This window comes from Manis pentadactyla, chromosome 9 (assembly GCF_030020395.1).
Source record: "Manis pentadactyla isolate mManPen7 chromosome 9, mManPen7.hap1, whole genome shotgun sequence".
Taxonomy (NCBI): Eukaryota; Metazoa; Chordata; class Mammalia; order Pholidota; family Manidae; genus Manis; species Manis pentadactyla.
In genome coordinates, this window is record NC_080027.1 from 105,254,773 (window position 1) to 105,272,947 (window position 18,175).

Consider the following 18,175-nt stretch of genomic DNA (forward strand, 5'->3'; position numbering starts at 1 on the left):
CCCATGCCCTCCCTGCCTTGAGTCTGTTTCTTACCCCTTCCCTTCCTCCTTCCTTCCTTGTCTCCTTCCTTCTCATTGGATATCCTCGACTGTTCTCAAGCGCTTTATCACATCAGCTAATCTATACAATGTGTCTTATATATATATATACACACACACAAGCCTCTGGAGCGCTCCCTTCTAGTTCATTTTATATTTTTCTCCTCTTTCAATCTTGACTAGTTAATCTTTAGTTCTGCTGCACAGTTCTCATCCTGGAACTTCTTTTCACTGCTTTTTTTGTAGCGGAGCCACAGGGTCCTGAATTTCACAATTTTCTTTTAATTTACTACTTTATTTTACTGGAAAACGTCCTTAAGTCACTTGTCTAAGAAAGGATGTTTTAGGTAACTTTTTTCTGAAAAGCATCTCTCAAAATGTTTTTATTTTTGCCTTTAACAGAAAACTAATTGTTTGGTGGGACATTTAGGCTGGAAAACATTTTCTCTCAAATTTTGAAGAAATACATTGATTGCCTGTAGCTCCTATTCTGGCAACTATGTATCTTTTTTATGGGTGGATTTTTTTTTTCCTCTTTAAAATCATGTAGAATCTTATCCCTAGCTTTGTTAACTTAGAGATTTTATGACAGTTTTTCCTTTTTTTTTTAGTTGGCCTTTTATTCTTTTGTGAAGAATTCTGTGGTCCTTTCAGTTTGGATAGTTATTTCCCTTTCCTTTTCCCCTGGCATATTTTCTTAAAATATTTGTTTGATATTTCTTTATATTCAATTTTTTATCTCACATTTTCTATCTCTTTGCTATTTTGTTCTTTTTTTTTTTAGATTTCCTTGAGTTTAACTTCCAGCTCTTCAATTGAATCTTTTATTTTAGTAATCATATTTTTTAAATTATTTATTTATTTTTTATTAAAGTATCATTGATATACAATCTTATGATAGTTTCACATAAACAATACTGTGGTTTCAACACTCACCAGTATTATCAAGGCCTCACCCCCTCTATTGCGGTCACTGTCTATCAGCGAAGTAAGATGTTATAGAGTCATTCCTTGTCTTCTCCATGCTGTACTGCCTTCCCTGTGACCTACCTATATAGTGGTTATGAATTATAGTGCCCTTCAATCCTCTTCTCCCTCCCAACTCAGCCTCCCCATCCCCTTCCCTTTGGTAACTGCTAGTCCCTTCTCGGTGTCTGTGAATCTGCTATTTTGTTCCTTCAGTTTTGCTTTCTTGTTATACTCTACAAGTGAGTGAAGTCATTTGGCACTTGTCTTTCTCCACCTGGCTTATTTCACTAAGCATAATGCCCTCTAGCTCCATCCAAGTTGTTGCAAATTGTAGGATTTATTTTCTTTTTATGGCTGAATAATATTCCAATGTATACATGTGCCACATTTTCTTTATCCATTTATCTATTGATGGGCATCTAGGTTGTTTCCATATCTTGGCTATTGTAAATAGTGCAGCAATAAACATAGGGGTGCATATGTCTTTTCAAATCAGAGTTCTTGGGTTTTTTGGGGGTAAATTCCTGGGAGTGGAATTACTGGGTCAAATGGTATTTCTAGTTTTAGTTTTTTGAGGAATTTCCATATTGCTTTCCACAACAGTTGAACCAATTCACATTCCCACCAACAGTTAGTAATTGTATTTTTAAGACACATATTCTCTGACTTTCTATGTCAATCTATTTTTAAGGATGTAACCCTTTTTGAGGCTAAAAATAAGATTCATTCTGATTATTTTCCTGTGTATTATATCTGATTCATCTGTAGTCATCTTTAATTTTTCCATTTTGTTTCTTAATTCCTGTCTTTCATGCTAATGGGTTTCCTCAAGTGCCTCATGTCTATTTACAGTGGGAACTACATTTTAGATCTTTATCATGATCTAAAGAAGGATAATTATTTGAATTTCTTCTTTTGGAGGAAGATATTTGAAATGGAAAGAGTGGAGAGGAGAGGTTTTCTCTTTCCCAATTCCCTTATATTTATTTCATATATAGGATTTTTTCCATCCTCCATCCTTGGCCTTGTATTCCTTATACTATTATTAAAAATGTTTAGCCTTTTCCTAACTTTCATTGGCAAGGACCATATTTTGAAAAACAATTATAATCAAGTTCTTAGGATGTGCCAGACATAGTAAGTTAAAAAGATGGACAAATACAATGAATGCATAAAGAGTTAAGTGCTAACAACTTAGTGGAGGGCTATAGTAATTTTCTCAAAATGCCCTTTGTTTAAATCCAGGCTGAGGTACTAAAAGCAGAACATGGACTTTAAACTGCTTTACTGTGCCACGGTTTTTTAGCTTGTTTGAAAGGTCTTTGGATTCCTAGAGACATAGATCTCTGGATTTCTATGAGAGCCTATGACTTGGTGGCGTTAGTGGTTGTCTCTGAACTAAATTACCCATATATAGTGTCCCTATTATTACAATCAAATCACAGAACTCAAGCTCACAATTCCATTAAACTGTGACTCTGAAGGGATCCAACTTCAACAAATGTTTTGCCAGACATTTTTTGAGCAAACAGAGTGTGCTAGGTACAGAGCCCTTCTACTCAGGAGCTCATGGTTTAGTGGTGGGTGGTTGGGAAAAAAGGGACACACCTGTAGATAGATTACTAACATGCCACTACAATGCTGGACGTATAAGCAATCCTCTGTATTTTTCAAAACCTACTCAGCATTGCCCCTCTCCCCATCCTCAGAGAGCAACCAGAAATCTAGCCCAAAGAATTCCTCTCCCAAAGGCTCTGAGAAGAGGGGAGTGCATGCAGAATCCAGCATCAAACATCTGTAACCCAGATGGGCCTATCAAAGGGAGAGTATTTATCAGACTTGGGCTGGTCAGGAGGAGATATGAATTATGGATATATTACCCAGCCAATTGAACAGAATTACCAAGACAGAGGAACTTGGCTTGTGGATAAGGAAGGCTACATAGGCCAGATGTCTCTTTCTACGTAGTAGCTGCCCTAAGAGAAGGTCTACAAGAGCTGAGAGAGGAAGGGGGTTGAGAGTCCATCTCAGTTAAATCATGGAGGTCACTGACTGCTCCCTATGGTCATAAGAAGCCAAGCCAAGGGAATCTCTAGGTCCTAAGGGAGACTCAGTTTCCCTGAACTTTGCAGGCTTCAGCTTTTGGTCATGCCCCGTTTCTATTATTTTTCTCTTTAAAATTATGTCTCAAAGATGAACAGTTCTTTGCTGCTGACCCTACATTCCATCCCTTGCTCCTTCTCTTCTCACATCAGTGTTGAGCTTAATACCCAACTACATCTGGAGCAGTGTGCCTGCCTCTCTGTCCTGGTTTCATTGTGTCAGATCTTATAATATTGTTAACATGCAGAGAAAAATCACCAAATGAAAACAGACATCTGAGCACCATTTAAGCAAGGCATCAATCACCTGGTGTTAGACCAAACTGTGACGCAGATAATGGGATGCGTGTGTTCGCTTTCTGAAGCCTGTGGTGGTCTAAGGTCTTTTAGTGTTGGTGACTCACTGCCTCTTCTCTGCCTCACTCCCTGAGTTTTGCTGCTGGAAGTTTGAGAGCAGCAGGACCGCTATTCAAAGGAGAGGCCCACTTCCCTCTAAGAGGGTCCTCAAAATGTGGCTGGGAGGTCCCTGCAGGGGCATGGCAGAGACTGGTGACTGCAGTGGTGTGTGTCCACAGATAGGAAGGCAGATGCATGTGATAGCAAAGGGAGCAGGTAGAGAAATCAGACCTAGATGCTTGGATTAGCTGTGTTTTGCTCACCGACCCCCTCTGCGGCTCTTGAGCCAAAGGAATGGCTGGGCTGGGCCCCTACAGTGGTGGGTCTGTTCAACATCAGCCAGGCTTCATTTTAGGTTTCTTTTGAAGTTGGGATTCAGAGTTCCCTGCAGCCAAAAAAAAAGCCATGAGCGGGGAAAATAAGTGTAAGGGGTAGAACAGGGCCGAAAGAAAAGAAATGGAGAAACTTCAAAACTGAATAGCCAGAGAACCTCTCAATCTCTTCACTTGGAAATGTACAAGCAGTGCAAATAAAAGTTTGCTTTCCTACAGGAAATTTCTCCACAGTCCCCATAGGTACCATATTACACATAAGTGAAGTGCACAGATTTCCCGTTCACCTGCTCAGTGAACATTTCCCCCTAGGTGGGTGGGGAGAGGCTGTTTTGCTCCTTTTTGTAGTTATTCCTTAGCCAAATAGATTTATGGTATGTCTGGGTTACAAATATTTCCTCTTAGAAAATTTTTAAGAGAGACCCTTGTCTCTGAGTACATTCAGTTGTTCAAGATATCTGGGTCTTTTCCTAGGAGTTGGAGTGCTGGCCCCGGTACCCTGGCTAGATGCCAGTCCGTCTAAGATGATTTCACTTAAGGATCCCTTCCTAGAATTTAAACCTACGAATCTGAAAGACAGCTGCATACTTACAAATGTTTTCTTTTTTTCCTCTAGAAACCCTCTCTGTATGTTACTTTGGTGACTTAATGAAAGTTAAGTCTGGGTCTACTCCCAACCAAGAGAAGTAGGCTGCAGAGTGGGTGGAGCACGTGATTAGTCTGGGCATCTGGGGATTTCTGAGGATTTTGTTTTATCGGAGCGTCACCCCCTGGAGGAAGCTGCTGACTCATAATTCGACATGGACCTCCACAGGTCTCTCACTTCCCAACAGGAGCTCTGTCTATGACTGTGTCCCCGATGCCCCCAGTTTGGAATTTGGATGATTCCTACTTATCTGTCAGGTCTCAGTTAGGATGTCATTTCCTCCTTCCTGGGGACATTCCTTTGTCTTTGAATAGGAATTAGCTGTATCATTCTTATCACTTCTCACCCCCCTATCGCCACCACTCTGCTCCGGCCCAATGATCACCTCATTCCCGTGCCCAGAATTCTCTAGCAGCTTCCCATTTCATTCAGAGTCAAAGCCAATATCAGTGACTAATGGGACCCAAGGTGCTCTGGTGCCAGTTACGTCTGTGGCCTCATCTCCCACCACGTTCCCCCTTGTCTCTTCCATTCCAGCCACCTGGCCTGCTCACTGTCCCCTGACTTGACATAGTCTTACCACATGAACTTTTCACTCTGCTGGAATGTTCTTCAGATTTTTACATGGCTAGTTTTCCTACTTCTTTCCAGTCTTTTTTCAAAGTCACCTTCTAGGTGAGGCCTTTCCTGATAACCTCATCTAAAATTCACATAGTCCTTTGACTCTTCATGGTTTCTTTCCTGTTTTATTTCTCTTTTTAGAATTTGTCACTAGTATGCTGTGGATTTTTAAAGTTTTGATCAATGTCCATCTTTTCCACTAGAATGTAAGTTCCATTAGAGAAGGGTTTTTGTATGTCTGGGTTACTATTTTACCCTAGCACTTAGAACACCATAAGGAATAGACTAAGAAATGTTCAATAAATAATTGTTGAATAAAGGAATGTTCTTACCTTCATATGGTGGTTGGCAAACTATGGCCTGTGAACCAAACTTAGCCTATCATCTGTTTTTATAAATAAAATTTTATTGGAATGCATCTACATTCATTTGATTACATGTTGTTTTATATGTGTGTGTTTCATGTGGTGGAGTTGCGTAGTTATAACAGAGATCATGAGGCCCACAAAACCTAAGATAGTTATAGCTTGGGCCTTTACAAGGAAAATCTGCCATCCTCTGCCCAAATACATATTTATCATACTATATTGTAATTACCCATTTTTGTCTATTTCTTGCACAAGACTTTAGGCTCTTTATTCATAGTTCTTGTAACACTGGAAGTGCTCAACTGACATTTTTTAATGAATTGACATATATGTAAATGAAAAATCACGAGGGATATGACTCTGTTGGGCAAGGGTTTGGGTAAGGCAGAGTGTGCTACTCTGTGCTGAAAGAAGGGTTTCCAAATATACACTCTAGTAATCCCTTCTACTGGTCTCATTGCTGTGGTAAAACTGTCATATTCAGAAGTAAGTAAAAATAACTAGAGATACCCATGAAAGTATGAATGTGTGAGCTGAGGAAGGACAGGCTGTGAGCTGTTTTATTCATTATCTTAGTATTTGAGTAGCTGACCTCCCAGATGGCTCTGAAAGTATGAAACACAGAGTAAATTTTGGTGATCAGAGAACAGATCAACTACAATAGCCAGGAAGGAAGATGAATCCCTGTTAGTTCAGAAGACAGTGATTGAGAGAAAGAGCAGACCCTAAAAAGGGATACAGTATTTCCCCCTTATGTGCAGTTTCACTTCCCTGGGTTTCAGTTACCCATGGTCAACCATGCTCTGGAAGCAGATGAACCTTCTGACATACTGTCAGAAGGCCAAGAGCAGCCTGACATTATGTTGCAATGGCAGTGCCATTCACCTCACTTCTCATCCTGTAGTCATTTTATCATCCATGTCATCACAAGAGGAAGGGTGAATACAGTACAGTAGGATATCAGAGAGAGATAAATACCACATTCACATGACTTATTACAGCATATTGTTACAACTGTTCTATTTTATTATTAGTTATTGTTGTTAATTTGGTACCGTGTCTAATTTATAAATTAATTTTTATCGTAGGTTTGTATGTGTAGAAAAAAACAACATATGTAGGGTTCCAGACATCACTGGGGCTCTTAGAATGTATCCCTTGTGGATAACGGGGGACAAGTATACAGAGCCATCCAATCAGGTACAGCGTCTTTGAAATGGTGTCAAGATTCTTGTGAAACATTGTAGTTAGGGTTTTGTGGTTGTAAGGAAAAGAGACTCTCCCAAAGTAATTAAAGAAAATGGGTTACTGTACAATTACAGATGGGATGGAAGTGAAGCTAGGAGGCTCCAGGGGCTGAGGCAGGTTCGAGTACTCCATGTCTCCCAAAGACCACAGGTTCTCTACATCTTAGTGCATCTCCACCATTCATATCTCGTTACCGTTTTTGCTAGATTACTCATAGCTCCTATTCTCTTATAGTTGTAGTTTAAAAGTAAACTTGCTGGTGGCAGTTTCTGATTTATCTCACTGAGTCTTTTCAGATTCCCATTGCCCATTGCCTTAGTGTCTTGCAGTATCGTGGTTCAAATTCTGGAGACAGTGAATATGAATTAGCCCAACTCATCTTTGCATGTCAGGCCAGAAGTCATAGGTTTCTGGCTAGCCTTGAGTTCAAGCAACTGGGCCAAAAGAGAAGAATGGCAGGGAGGGCTTCTTGGGGTTCCAAGGCAACAATCTTCTTTCAGTTGGTGCCAACACTCTGGGTAGAATGAGCTGGGTGTTCATGTTTACTTCTTGGAGATGAAACTCCTGATGGGCATAATTTCTGGTACTGTCCTTTTCCTTGTACCTTAGATCTTGGTATTCCTAGTAATATAACTTCCACAGAATCTTAATGCCAGTTTTATTCCTAGGATTACATGATTTAGAATTTAAAACCCAAATAAATCAGGATAATCTACGTAAGTTACCTAGTTCATAGTAAGAGATAATGTATCTTGCTATGACTGTCTACCTATCATCTGTATTACCAATGAAACAAAGCACTTAGCATGGACTATCTTATTTAATGATTACAAGAGCTCCAAGAAGCAGGTGTTTTGATTATCTCTATTATATATATATATATATATATATACATATATATATATATATATATATATATGTATATATGTAAGAAAACTGAGACTTAGATAGTTAAATAACTATCGTTATTCAGTGATGGAACAGGGATTAAACTCTGACTTCAGAGCCTGTGTTATTAGCCACCATTCTACTTTATATGTCACATATAAGTCTTGACTGCTTAGCAAAATATCTTGCTATAGTGGGTATATATAATAAATATTTGTTTATTTTAATTATATAATGATTGTTTCAGAGAATATGTACTTGAAGAGATGAGGAAAAGGAAAGGAAAGGGGCTTAGTACTTAGGAATGACATTATATAAGAGGTGGAGTCCTTAAAATATGAATAGTGAAGAGTAGGAGAAAGAGTTTACTAGGTAAGGGCAAAGATATGAACCAAAGTACAGATAGTCATGTGCAAAAAGAACAACTTGAAAGGAGGGGAAATTTCCTAGGGAAGAGTTAAGAAAAAGAGAAAACTCAAAAAGTTATTTTGGGAAGGCTTTAGATTCTGGACTAATGGATTTGAGCAGGAAGAAATTGGGGGCCATGGGGTATAAATATAAGCATATCTACCTATTGATTGATCAACTGAATGATTGATGGACAACTGTTTCAATAGCTACCTTTTCTGTTGAAATTTAGATCTTCCTTCTGGGATCAGTTTGCTTATCCCTGGAAGACATTTTTTAAAACTGTCCTTTACTAAATATCTACTGTTCATATGTTTTCTTAATTTCCATTTCTATGAAAATGTTTTTTTTAAAAAACTTCTTAAAAGATAACTTTGCTAGATATACTGTATTAGACTGGTTGTTTGCTTTCTCTTATCAAGATAAACCACAGTCTCCTGGTTACCATTAATACTGATGCATTGTCAGCTATCTAATTGTCACTCAGTTGTATTTGCTCTGCCTTTTTTCCTCAGCTGTTTTTGAAATATTTTCTGTCTTCAGTGTTCTTCAGTTTCTCTGCAATGTACATTTTTCTTTATTATTGTACTTGAGATTTACTGTCATTCCAGAACTTGAGCACTGATGCCATCATCAGTTATGGGAAATGATCAGTTGTATCTCTTCAAATATGTCCTTTTCGAATTTTTTTATTGTCTCTTTCTGGATTTCCTATTAAATATATATTACACTTTCTTACTCTGTACTCCATGTCTCTTAACATCTCATCAACTTTTCGATCTTTGCCTCTCTGTGTTGATTTTGAGAAACTATTTTTGGATTGATTGCCCAGATGACTGTTCAGATTTGGCCAACTTGCTCTTACAACCCACCAATAAATTTTTAAATTTTATTAGTATACTTTTCATCTCCAGAAGTCCTATTTAGTTCTTTTTCATTTTAAAAATCAATTTCTGTTATTTATTCATACTTTGGATATTCTTTTCTTATCTAAAAAACACATTAAGGTTATGGATACATGAATTTATACCCAGGTGATTAAATTGCCATGGGACGAAGCACACACATAAATCAGTATGAGTAAAACTGGGTAAATCTTGTTCAGAACCTGGTTGTGTTATTGTATTATAGTTTTGCAAGATGTTATCATTGGGAGCAACTAAGTAAAGGATATTCAGTATTACTTTGTGATATTTCTTGTAAGTGAATCTGAAATTGCAATTATCTCAAAATAAAAAATTTAAATAAAAGCATATTAAGCATACTTCTTTTATATTTTATATCAGCCAGTCTAACTCTGTTATTTATTTCTGCTGGCTCTTGTTCATGGTGCCTGGTTTCCTCATGTGTGTTTTATATTTTAATTGTAAGCCCATATTCCTTGACACTTTAAATGTCAAATTGCTCTCAAGTGTAAACTGAAGATACACTCTTTTACTTCTGTCAGTTGCCTGGGGGCACTACTAACATGAGATTACTTTAAATATATATAATTGACATGAGGTTTTTTCAGACTATAGGATATTATGAATTGGGGGTTCAAACCTGTGAAAGCTGACATGGTTACTTCCCAGGAGAGATTTTTATCATACATATTGGGTCAAGATTGGGGAATGTAAGTGTCCTCACTGCCCTCTTGAAGACATGGGCTTTAAAACATTTTTGTGTTCTGTTTAATTGATTTGGTATTGGTTTCTGTTTCTATTGATTTATTATATTGGTCTAGTCTTTGAGAGTCCTGGCTTTTTGTGGGGCTCTCCCATAAATTCCCATCCTGACTATTCCCCAAATTTTGTTTCCTATCCAAGATTCTTACAAGGCTGCCTAACTGAAGTCCAAGGGCACTAGGAACAGACAAAGCCCTCAGGGAAGTCAGTGGCTTCAGAGAACGTTTACTTTTCTAGATTCCTAATTTTGCTTTATATATGGACTCTAAAGATACCCTTTAATTTCCTTTTGGTTTTGTAATTCATTTAAAATTTAGTTTCGTATTTTATTAAGAGATTTCAGTTCTTTTTGGTGGAGAGATGACAAGTGCTTCTGGATTTTTCACCAGAAATGGGAGTAATTCTCCAGAAAACGAATCTGGAAGTAGGCTGCAGAATCAACGTCATGAACCAAGGAGAGTGGAGGCAGGAAGATGTCCTAAGCTCCTGTTGTAGTCTAGGCAGGAAAGGGTAGCAGGTGGAAGATGATGAGGGAAATTATTGTGGCATAGTAGAAAGACCTAGAAAAGTAATCCCAAAACTGGATTCTAGTCCTAGCTCCCATAGAGTCACAAAAGTTAATCATTTGTTCATTCATATTTATCTTCATCGATATTCAACGAATCTTTATTGAGCACCTATTCTAGGCACTCTTGTAGGTACTGCCAATACTGCAGTGAAGACAAAATATGCCTTCCCTCATGGAGTTTATAGTTGAGTGTGAGGAAAGAGATAATCAACATATAACAATTGAATTCATGATATGCCAGATGGCAAAAAGTGCTGTAGAAAGGAATTCAGCTGAATAAGGGAGACAGAGAATGCTTGCTATGGAAGCAGAATAAAGGGTGTCCAGGGACTATCTCACTGAAAAGATGACATTTGGGCAGATACCTGAAGCAAGTACAGGAGGGAGCACCATGGCATCTGTGAGATTATTTCTAGCAGAGGAAGCAGTTGGTGAGGACAGATCACACAGCCCATCAGGCCATTGTGTGGTTTTAGCTTTTGCTGTGGATAAGTTGGGAAGCTACAGAAGCCTTGAGCAGTGGAATGATATTAACAGAGATGAGTGACTAAGCAGGAGAATGATACTAACAGAGAAGGTATAGAGAAGCGTCTACCTGAAAGGGATATATTGTGTAGTTCAAGTGAGATAATATGTTTCAAAGTGCTCTGCATTGGGGTCAGCAGTGAGTTTGAAGAGACGGTGGAAGTCCTCAAGGGGATGTTGAGCAGATGGTTGAAAAAGAGATGTGAACAAGCTTTTCATCTCAGTATGGAGTTTACAGGGGCAAAATCATGACTTATATAGAAATAAAGAGTCACATAAAAAGAAAGCATGAGACATTAATCATTCTGACCCACAGGGAATCTATGCCCTATCTCCATTCCTAGGCATTTTTCATGAGTATAAAAATGCAAAGCCGAGTACAATGAGCATCTCCTCTCTACAATGCCTTCAAAGAGATTTATTGTTCTGGAAGGCTATGTCAACCATCTGTATTCAGTCCCCATTTGCTACTTAGAATTGTCTGCTCATCAAATGCTGCAAAGTTGCCAGGAGGTGGGGAAGTCATAGCACCCAGGACTTTGATGGGCCTAGGGATTGAAAATTATTTCAAGTAGAAATTTAAATGGTTGAATGCTGGGCTCAATACAACACCATGAAAATTTACAAGGATGAACTTGGATTTCAGGATATAAAAAATGTGTAAACCAGGCTGGTGGATACTCATGTTTGTGGCAATCAATGTGAAAATAATCATGAGCATAAGCTTCATATGAAGCAAAAGTGTGATGTGGCCATTAAAAATATGCCAACAATTTTAGGCTCTGTTAAAAAGGGATAGAGTGTTCAGATGCTGGAAGAGAGGCTCCCTCTAGACACAGTTCTGATCAGGGTCTGTCTGGAGCCTGTGCTCAGTTCTGGGCAACAGGTTTTATGAGGATCATCAGCAACCTGGAGCACATCCAAAGTTTGGGGAGGAGAGTGATGATGAGCAAGACAGTAAAATGGTCTGTTCCCCTTCAAGTATGGATTTTTAACTTCTCCCTGCCTGACTGAGGAGCCAGTGTAAAGGGATTTTTCAAAAAGTCACAGTGGTGTCTTTTGTATCTCCTTCATTCTAATCATTCATCCTCTCATTCATTAGTTCATTTAGTTTGTAACAAATACCTACTGTGATTTACATACAGTAAGCAGGCACATAGCAGACAAGAAAATAATCCTTGTCTTCAAAGAGTTCAGGTGGGAGAGGCAGACATATGAATATAATTACAATACTTATTAGAATAAAGCCGAAGGCTATCTTTCATCATCTTTGATCCCCCAAGTCTGAATTTCCACAGTAATTAACCAACTTGTCTTTCCACTTTGAGTCATTTACCACCCTAATCCAAAAATTAATTCTATACACTATTATCAAGATAATCATCTTTCTAAGAATATATGTTTAGCTCATCCTAACGCAAGGACTCAATTGAACAAGGGGTAGGGTTTTGAAGGTATTCTTGAAAGATGGGTAGTAGAGACCAGCAGGGAGAGTATATTAGGTGATGGAGTAACGCTAACAGAGAATTGGCACCTGTCGTAGAGTGTAAGAAGATTTAGGATAATAACTGTAGTAATAATGTCCATTTAGCCAATGATCTGACCATTAACTGTAAAAATTAGAGCAGCATTATGGGGCATTCAGTCTTGTATTAGAAGAACAATTTTTCACCCTAATTTCATATAGAGCATAATACTTTCAGAAAATACATTTTATAATTATATATAACTCTTCTGTTAAATAGTTTTGTCTACGCCTTTTTCTACAGATTTTAATATAATGGAAAAAATCATTATCTCTAATTCTATTATTTTAGGACCTTCCTGCATGATCAATAGATCCTTGATCAGCAAATAGATAAAATCACAATTTTTCTTTTCCTAGTAGTATAATCCATCACAGGTAATTTTCAAAAGGATACATAGTGAAGATGGCCTAGGAAGTAAGGGTCTGTCCCATCTTTAAAGTTTTTGGGAAGATGTCATAGCACCTCTATGCAATTAATTGGAGTGCCTCACCTACTTTCAAGAATTTATTGTGGCCAATACTAAAATTCGAACATAAGGAATCCTTTTCTAAGGTTTATTCCAGTGCTTTTCTTAGTTTTATTTTCTTGTATATTTGGATTTTATTTCTATGGCAAGTGAAATCATTGTACATTTTACACACATATTTCTAAATAAGAGATCTCTGGAAGAAATGTTTATTCATTTGTTAGGGGTTAGTTGTACCATGCCTTATTGCAGATAGAACTTCAGGTATAATTTATACTTTCATATGATACAACAATTTGAATTAAGAAACATACAGATAAGAAAGAGGAAAAAGGGGAAAATGAGGACAGATAAGAAAAGGTTAAGTGAGGGGTGAAATCAGTGTGCAGAATGAGTACATACATATTAGCGTTCAGGAGTGAGACCACAGATATAGCTCTGAACTTCCCAGAATCAGTAAAAAGAGGGAGACGGGATAAGTTACATGGCTTACTCTGTTTAGAAGATGAAAACTGCTCAAGAGAGCAAATGGCATAGGTAGGTAATCATACCGGGCAGCATTTCTCCTGGGGATAACACGCAGAGAAAACTGTCTACGGTAGTGAACAACGTCCTCAACAATACCCTTATGCAAAAACCTAATACTCTCTTGAAGAGTGAGTCTTGGGTTTGCTTCAAAGCACAAACAAAAGGTCATTTTATGACCTCAATTTCCACCTTTTGAAGAATAGTTGGAATAATTTTACCTTGGAACAATTTTGAAGAAGAAGAATAATCAAGACAGTAGTTCTGTGGAGGCAGGGCAGGAAGGGATTCAAAAGCCAGGCAGTAGTAGTGGATGTGGACTGCAGAAAGGACCCATCCTTCCCTGAGATTGGAGGGAAGACATCCAGGTTGGGTTCAGATAATTGTTGGATGCAAGCAGGGTTTTGAGAAGGTTCCTCTGGTAGCCTTCACCTTGTTGGTGAAGTAGGAAGCAGTTGTTCCTTGAGAGGGAATGGGCTGCTGACAGTATAGGGTCTTGAGGAAAGTGGAGATTGTTCGTAATAGCCTCTTTTCAGTCAGTGTTTTCATTGTGCTGAAATGGGAAGGAATCGAAGAGATTCTAAAAACAGTTGCTGCTAAGGATGTATAAGCCCGTAAAATTCTGAAAGACATATGAACCTACTTGGATTCAGGTCATGGAATGTCATGACTGGATCTTGATGATCATTTCGTTCAAACATTTTATTTATTTTTTTATTTTACTGTTGAAGAAGTTTGTCTCAAGTTACAAAGCTAGTTGATTGTCTGATTGGACAAGCCAAGGGAAGGTTGTCTGACTCCAAGTTGTTTCTCCAGGTGCACCTACTCCCCAAGCTGCGAGGCAGGAGTCAGGGGATGCTGTGTCTAAGTCTCTGCCTCTCTGCCTCAGTCTCTCCATTTCATTCCATGCCTCTGCTTTACTCCATAGCCTCAAAACTATCTTTTGAGGCTCAGAAGAAGTTTGAAATCACAGATTCCTTAGTAGAATCCCTTGCCTGTGTGGCCATGTGCTCATCTGGTCTACCCATTTCACATAATACAATCATTGACGAGTAGATGATGCTGAAGAGAGAAAAATAAAGATGATAAAAAAATGATGTGTATTAAAGTTCAGAATGAGAGTAAAGCCCAGAGCTGCCCATCATTATGGGTAATGTGACTCCCAATAGTTACAATGGGCTGACTCTGTGGTGTCAATATCTGGGCACCCTGGGAGGCTGCTGGCTCAGTGACCAAGCAGCTCTCTCTGCAGTTGGCATGGAAAGCAGCATGCAAGTTCCAATTTAAAAAGAACAAAGAGCCATGTGCCCATGCTTCATTGCAGTTGCCACAGGAGATTAGGAAATAAAGAAAAATTCTGATGGTGAATGGGCTGAGAAAACCATTTCATTCTTCCAGAGCGGGCTATATTCTTCTGCTTTGAAGAATGAGTAAATCATTAACCCCACCCAGGGTGGGAAGCAGGGAGAGAGGGGATAAAGACATTAGGTAGTGAAGGAAAAGAAGGAAATGAATGGAGGAAGGAAAGACCTGGAGTATAGAGGGGCACTGACTTTCTTTTCTTCAGTTGTGAACTTGCTTATTAATTGGCCGTGCTTTAGGAAGAGTCAAGTGAAAGCTGATAGTCCATCCATTGCCACATGAAGGGTCCACCTTAGCCATTTCCCTAGAGGTATGGAAACCCTATTAAGTGGGCTAGGTATAGGATCTGGTGTTAGGTCAGTCTTGCCTGAAGCCTGTTGAAGGACCTCTGTTATTACATATGAAAACTTGGAAGGTTGGCCAGAAACTAAATAAACCTTTTGAGATTCTGTTTCTTTTTCATTTCATTCCTGTCAAGTTTCATGCAATGACCTCCTCAGTTATCTTGAACCTCACATTGTGTCTAACTGGGGTTTTAGGGCAATGATTAGATCCACTTCTGAGTAAACTTTGGCAAGTGGAGAAGCCCCCAAGTCAAAGTAAACTCCACAGGAGATCAGAGAGGCGCTCCTTCTCAGGGAATCAGCACATCTTACTGCTCATAATGGCTCCTCTGAAAATTTGAGCCGACAGAAAGTGCTATCACAGCTCTTCCTTTGGGTAGGAGGTTGAGCCCTGTACGTAATGGTTTTGGAGTGGTGAGAATGATGTTTGGAGTGGGCTGATCATAAGCTGAATTTAAGAAATGTAGTTAAGTTGTGTCATGAGAGACAATCCCCAAGATGTTTCTGATCCTATTAAGTTACTGATTTATGTAGTCTTTTAGCTTCAGTTCCTCCATTTTGGAACTTGAGATATCTTAATATTAAGCTAAACCTTGGACTCTTTGGCCTCTATAGACTAATTTTGGTAAACTGTTCATGGTTCATATTCTGAGACTCATTTTATCAAAACAGCTTTTCCAGATAGATTACCTGGACCTTCAGAGGTCATCTGATCCATGCCTTATCTTTATAGATGGGCTACTATTGAACTAATGTTTATTATTAACCATACCAAAATACCTAAACAAGGAGTTTTCACCATATTTTAGTCAAATACTCAACTACATTAGGAAGTAAAGAATTCTTCCCTTTTGCATATGCAGTTCTTGTTTGATACATATCAATTGATATTTCAAGAAACGAACGTTGGTCAGTATCCCTTTCTATAGTGTTATAAAGAACATAATGGGTAAAATTGAATTGAATAATGAGGTCAAGAAACTTTACCATGAGCATTCATTCATTCATTTATTTATTCAAATAACATTTGTAAAGCCATATGATGTCCAAAGTGCTCTTTCTCTGTGAGGTTTACTGAAGCGAATAAGGCATAGTTTTAGCCTTACAATCTCAAGAATCATTCATTCCACAAGTATCTTCTTTGTATCTAGTACATATGAGGCACCAGGGATTAACAACTGGAATTTTATTCATTGCGTGCCTATTTTAGTAATGAAACGCAGTCACTCTCACAGAGTTTGCAATCCAGCTAGGAAGTGGACTGTTTAAGCATAAACTAAAACTAAAAATAGCTATTATATAAGTTAAATAATTTGTCATATGAGCTATTAAGTAATACAGAGTTTTAGAGGAAGGGGGGCCTTCTCCAACTGGGTCATCAATAGAATAATTGTATAATTCCTATACAGATTATAACACCACTTAGAGTGAAAGAGGGTATGATTATTAATTATGGCAAGATAAGAAGATCAACCTGGGATTTCCCAGGTAAGCCAGGATATGGCCACATATCAGGGAAAGATTCATGGAGAAAGTTGCATTTAAGCTAGGGCCTGATGTATATTTAAACTACAAACTCAAATCTTCTCTCAAATTTGCTATACCCATTAGCTCTTTCCTTCAAATGTGTGCTTTATGGCTGTCTTGGAGTTGAATAGATGTAGTGAAGTTCTTTCAGTAGCCAATTGTCTTAAAAAGTGGTCTGAAACTAACATATCAACATTTTCTGTATAGAGATGACTATGTGGTTGTCTATGTCAGAGAAGGTACATGAGTTTCAACCCAAGGGGCAGCTTTAACTGAGCAATAGTAGGTTTCTGAAGCATGGTGTTGAGAAGGATTCTGAGAGTGCATCAAGGTTCAGTGGGACAGTATTTGGTTATCAGTGCCTCATATGGACACAGGAAGTCAAATTGGTACTGCTCATTGGCTTTCCCTCATGAAAGGATTTATACATAAATTCAGCAGGTAATTTTTGGAAATACATATACATCATTCAGCTTACCACTTTCAACCATGCAATCCTTCAATAAAATAAATGACATTAAAAATATGTAAGTCCCTACATATGTAAGTGAAATAATCCCTCAGTAAAAATAATGACATTAAATTATAACTGCTCTCCATGCCAGGAGGCCTTTACTGTGGCTCTTTCTATAATTTGTAATTTTGCTTTTCCATGTACCTCTGAATTAGCCTGAATGTGTCAAACAACAAGGTCATCTGCTAAGACTTTGAAACACATTAATGTATCCTACTGTGCTGTTAAAGGAAATTATGCAAAGGGTATTAGGCAAAGGAAATTATGCACCTATAGTGACTCACTTAGAGTAACACAAGAAATTTGTGATAAAACATGTTATTTTGGTGGCTAATCTTAGGGAGGGTAGTATCGTGTATTGAACAGACTACTAGAGTAGGAGCTAGGAGACTTGGATTTCTTGTTCACCTTTGCTATTTGTTATACGATGCTAGAAAGGCTACCTATATCTTACAGCCATAGTTATGCAGGCTTCAAAAAGAAGAAATCAGATTACTATTTGGAATTCCACTTCCAAATCAGTATTATTAGTGTCATGTCAAATAAAATTCATTCTATAAGTCCAGGGGTTAGCAAACATTTTTCTATCAAGGACAGATAGTAAATAGTTTAGTCTTCGCAGACCATACAGTCTCTGTCTCAACCACTCAACACGATTGTGAAAGCAGTCACAGTCAATATGTAAATGAATGGTTTTGACTGTGGTCCAATAAAACTTCATTTACAATAACAGGCACTGGCCTATGGGCTCTAGTTTGCCAACCTCTATATAAATCTATACCTCTAAGATAATATCTGCTGTTGAATAACAAATTACTCCAAAGCATAGTAGCTTAGAATGACAAACCTTTGCTGTCTCACAGTTTCTGAAGGTCAGGAATCCGGGAGTGGTTTAGTGGGTAGTTTTTGCTCAGAGTCTCTCAGGAGGCTACAAGCAAGATATCAGGCTGAGCTGCGGTCATCTGATGCCTGACTGAGTCTACTTCCAAATTTACGCATGTGGTTGTTGGCAAGGATGTCAGTTCCTCATCTTGTGGAGCCTCTCCATATGACTGCTTCACCACTTGGCTTTCCTCAGAGCATGTGAGCTGTAAGAAAACCCAAAGGGGAAGCTGCAGTCTTTCTATAGCC

The 18,175-nt window shown here is 38.3% G+C and overlaps 1 protein-coding gene and 1 long non-coding RNA gene across 3 annotated transcripts in view; one reads left to right on the top strand and one right to left on the bottom strand.

Annotated features, from left to right (window-relative positions):
- The window catches only part of LOC130684949 (uncharacterized), a 38,897-nt gene extending 22,686 nt beyond the window's left edge, over positions 1-16,211 (bottom strand). The window contains exon 1 of the long non-coding RNA XR_008999362.1: positions 13,519-16,211. This is a non-coding gene — a long non-coding RNA (uncharacterized LOC130684949). The remainder of the gene's footprint in view (positions 1-13,518) is intronic.
- Positions 1-18,175, top strand: part of PAPPA2 (pappalysin 2) — a 264,631-nt gene that overhangs the window by 33,614 nt on the left and 212,842 nt on the right. The window lies entirely within an intron of this gene.